This window comes from Diabrotica virgifera, chromosome 9 (genome assembly GCF_917563875.1).
Source record: "Diabrotica virgifera virgifera chromosome 9, PGI_DIABVI_V3a".
Lineage (NCBI taxonomy): Eukaryota > Metazoa > Arthropoda > Insecta > Coleoptera > Chrysomelidae > Diabrotica > Diabrotica virgifera.
Window position 1 is genome coordinate 102,263,995 of NC_065451.1, and position 4,948 is coordinate 102,268,942.

The window sequence follows — 4,948 nt, forward strand, 5'->3', positions numbered from 1 at the left end:
TACAATAGTTCATGGTCATAAAACTGTAAACAAATGGAGTCTTGAATATTTTTGTATATGGCAAAAAAATGTTTTTTGTGTTAATGTTGAGATACGTTTATGTGTTATTAATGTATTACTTATTTTTTTTTTCTTGATATTAAGTTACGTTAGTCAATAGACTAGTGTTATTTATTTATAAAAATACACAAACTAAAAAAATACATCTAAATACTTATATACTAAAATTAAAAATTAATTATGCGAATTATAATAATGTTAACAAACGTTTATTCGTTGTCTGAATCCAGCGTCACCGTGTGTATCCCACTATTCAGTTCTTCATAGAAACTGTGATACTGAGGTGGTATTACGCCTTGATCGCAAAGGTACTTTAAGTCTTCCAATTTTTCAGTAGCCACTTTCATAGGATGGGTATATACCCATTGAAGTTTTATATTACTAAAATTGGTAATTCCCTGTCCTTGTGGGACGTTCTCTGGTTGTTCAGGAGCGTCCACAGAGGCTCCGTCTGCTTCTTTTACAGACCTAAGACTGTAGGGTGGTGAGCTAGCCTTTGCCATCACGGTAGGCTAGCTAGAAATCAAGAAAAGACAAAAGTGGAAAAATTTACTATACTTATAGAAGTTGACTATCCCAGGGTTTGGGAGTCATAACCCAAAGCCTAATTTCCCCTATATGAGAGTAACGTTGCCTCTGGATACACAAGAGAAAGCTGAATATAAGAGAAGTCACCTACTTCACTTGTAATTCAGTACAGTTCTTATTCCATGAGACAACGTAACTAAATAAGGAAAATTAGGAAATTTGGAAAAATAATGGAAAATGTTCAGCAAAAAGTTCGTATGTATATCGTCGTCTTAGAAGCCAATAAGTCTAACACACAATAGTACAAACTGGAGAAATCGACGATTAAAGATTTTCGCGTGCTGAAAACCGAACATTTTTAATCATAACAAGTTAATTTTTTGCTATAGAAAGTTAAAACTCACAACATACTTTGTTTATGGTCAAACTTATCATATAGTAATGTTCATAATGACATTGTTAATAAAATGTGAGAGTTTAGTTGCTTAGTATTATTGACCGCCGACATTATTAATGTAATTGGTTACTCCACTATTCGACTATACCGCATAGGTCTTTTGGCCACTACAGGAATGAACGAAATTGGGAATTTAGCAAACATGGTGATCAAATTTTTTGTTAGTGAAAATCGAGTATGTTTTTAAATCAAGTTTATTTTGATATAACTAAATTTAAAAAAAATTAAAATTAAATCTAAGTATAGTAACTAGGTATTTTGTATAACTAAATTAAAAAAAAAACTAAAATTAAATCTAAGTATAGTATCTAGGTATTTTGATAATAACTAAATTAAAAAAAAAACTAAAATTAAATCCAAGTATAACTAGGTATAACATTTCTCGTCTTCGGAATTATTGTCTGTGGGAGGTTCCTGACCTTCTTCCAAGCTGTTGTAGAATGCATGGTAAGCAGAAGGTATGCTGCCTTGCACACATAACTGTTTCAGGTCCTTCAGCTTTGAGGAATCAATCTTCAATTTTCTACTGTAGAGTTTAGCTACATCGTGTTGGTTGTTTCGCCGGCGTCGATGTATTCTTAGTGATTGAAAAGTTTCCTGGCTGAGTTGTTTTTTAAAGAATATTACTTCTGGATCAGATTTTCGATACTGAAACCATTTTACATGGAGCCAGTTCATAGTTTCATCCTCAGCCTTAGTCTTATTAGTTATAACTTTTGTAGAGTATGATTTAAAATCTAAAAAATCGGTATGATGCAGTTCCGTTACTTTGTAGTAAGGCTGCGATATTTTTGCCGTGCGAGCAACAGTGTACCATCCCTCCGGAGTGAATACATCGATTTTTCGACCTCTCGATTCTATCGCAGAGTGAACGCTGTCACACTCCATCTCTGAATGACCTGACTCCATGAATTTCTGATTGATGACCTCAATAGACAAATCCCTTACAGCACGGAGAAACATCGCAGAAACGATCGAGTTTCTATTTTGACCAGTGGCGGTATCAGAGTAGAAGGTTATCTCCTTAACTTCCGGCTTTAATTCTGAAACAAGTTTCCATAGACATGTGGCAGTCTCCGAAGATCCTTTCGCACCTTCTCCTTCATGCCACATATAATTGGTTGCTTCAGAAGTTCCGAGGTTATAGATTGTGAAATTAAATGTCTTTAATTTTCTTTTATAGTATAACTGACCGATTTGTAGACTGGGAGATAGTAGAATTTTTTCCATATCCATCGTAAAAGAAATGAAGCTATGGTCAGTCTTTGCTCTTGTTTTGTCTTGTTCCTTGTGAAGTCTGGCTTCATCTTTTCTTGTTAGGTGTAGATTGTATTCATCTATAATTTTATCTTTATCATTTGGGAGCATATTTTTCACCTGTGTACAGTAATCGCATTGGTCTTTTTTTGGCTTGTAGAATCCATAATTGAACTCTGATGTAAAAATGTGCTTGTAATAACTTGCCTTTTCAGCTTGCACATTTTTTTCGTTACAAAATTGTACGTAATCCAGGTACAACCTATTTTCACTTAAACCAGATTGTAGGTACTGCCTTTTAGTGCTGCTCCTACAGTAGTGGGAGGCCACGACTGTAAGTGATTTTATGTGCTCTCTTATAACATTTTTGACTTTCTCTGTTTTTTTGTTTGGTGGTTCCTTTTTACCACGCCGGTCTGACTCTGTAGTGCCTTCTGGCGTCTTCTTTGATAGTGCCGTCCGAACTTTTTGAGCAGAAATATTTAGTGTGGCCAAAAAAACTGTTTTGCACACTTGGATTTTGTTTCCATCTACAGTTAAGCTGAAAGCTAATGTGTTATTTCGTCTAGATTCTGCTTCACCTTGATATCGCCTTTTCACGGGCATACTTGACACACATTTTGCAATAAAACTCCACCTTAGTTGTTCACATTCCATTTTTAGGTATTCTTCGAGTACTTTCTTTCTGTTTTCGTGGGATATTTTATCATTGCATTTATAATGACATTTGCAGTTGACTGGTGTCAGCGTTTTAGCAGGTATTTTCCTTCCAGCTCGGTTCTCGAATTCTTTTCCCATCATTCTTAGTTTTTTCTGCTTGTTTCTTTTCCAATCTTTTGGGTTTCTTTTGCGTTTTCTAGTCGAGCTCTCTTCAGTAGTTACAGCAACATTTTCATTGGTTTGTGTCCGACTCAACACTCTTCTCGTTTCTAGAGAACACGGTTCGTCGTCTTTGTCGCTGTTGGAGACATAACATGACGATAATGAAGACTGTGATGTCTCCTGAATAGTATGTGATACGCTAGGCTCTTGGTTTACAAATGATTGGTCTGAATCTGCTCCTTTTGAACCTTCTGTAAAGTCAGTCACTGTTTCGCGTTGTTCTGGGTCTGAAAATCAAATGCTGGTCTTAGTAATGTTAATGGCATAATAGGGAACAAATTATAGTTATTAAAATGAGCTTTCCACTTACTCTGAAAGTCCTCGTTTCGCTCTGACAAAACATTCTGCAATACTGTGAAGTCAGTTACTGTTTCACATTGTTCTGGGCCTGAAAATCAACGCTAGTCTTAGTAATGTTAATTAATGTTAATAGCATAGTACTGAAAGAACTATAGGTATTGAAATGAGCTTTCAACTTACTCTGAAAGTCCTCGTTTCGTTCTGGTAGAACATTCTGCAATACTGTGAAGTTAGTTACTGTCTCACTTTGTTCTGGGTCTGAAAATCAACGCTAGTCTTAGTAATGTTAATGGCGTAGTACTGATTAAACTATAGATTTGAAATGAGCTGTCAACTTACTCTGAAAATCCTGGTTTCGTTCTGGCAGAACATTCTGCAATACTGTGAAGTTAGTTACTGTCTCACTGTGTTCTGGATCTGAAAATGAAACGCTAGTCTTAGTAATGTTAATGGCATAGTACTGAACGAACTATAGGTAGGTATTGAAATGAACTTTCAACTTACTCTGAAAGTCCTCGTTTCGTTCTGGTAGAACATTCTGCAATACTGTGAAGTTAGTTACTGTCTCACTTTGTTCTGGGTCTGAAAATCAACGCTAGTCTTAATAATGTTAATGGCATAGTACTGATTAAACTATAGATTTGAAATGAGCTGTCAACTTACTCTGAAAATCCTGGTTTCGTTCTGGCAGAACATTCTGCAATACTGTGAAGTTAGTTACTGTCTCACTTTGTTCTGGATCTGAAAATGAAACGCTAGTCTTAGTAATGTTAATGGCATAGTACTGAACGAACTATAGGTAGGTATTGAAATGAACTTTCAACTTACTCTGAAAGTCCTCGTTTCGTTCTGGTAGAACATTCTGCAATACTGTGAAGTTAGTTACTGTCTCACTTTGTTCTGGGTCTGAAAATCAACGCTAGTCTTAGTAATGTTAATGGCGTAGTACTGATTAAACTATAGATTTGAAATGAGCTGTCAACTTACTCTGAAAATCCTGGTTTCGTTCTGGCAGAACATTCTGCAATACTGTGAAGTTAGTTACTGTCTCACTTTGTTCTGGATCTGAAAATGAAACGCTAGTCTTAGTAATGTTAATGGAATAGTACTGAACGAACTATAGGTATTGAAATGAACTTTCAGCTTACTCTGAAAGTCCTCGTTTCGCTCTGACAGAACATTCTGCAATACTGTGAAGTCAGTTACTCTTTCACTTTGTTCTGGGCCTGAAAATCAAATACTGGCTTTAGTAGTGTAATTTATACAGCTACAGTAGACATTAAAATTATTTTACAATGTAACAATAAAGTCCCTTTTCGGAAGTCGTAAAATGATTGATTTCCTATGTACGCAGTTTATTGAAACGTGAATGACTTTATTAGTATGTAGCTTTTTTAAGTTCATCGTTTTTATTAAATTTTTTCAACATTTGTAAATAAAATGCGAATTTTTCAAAAATACACG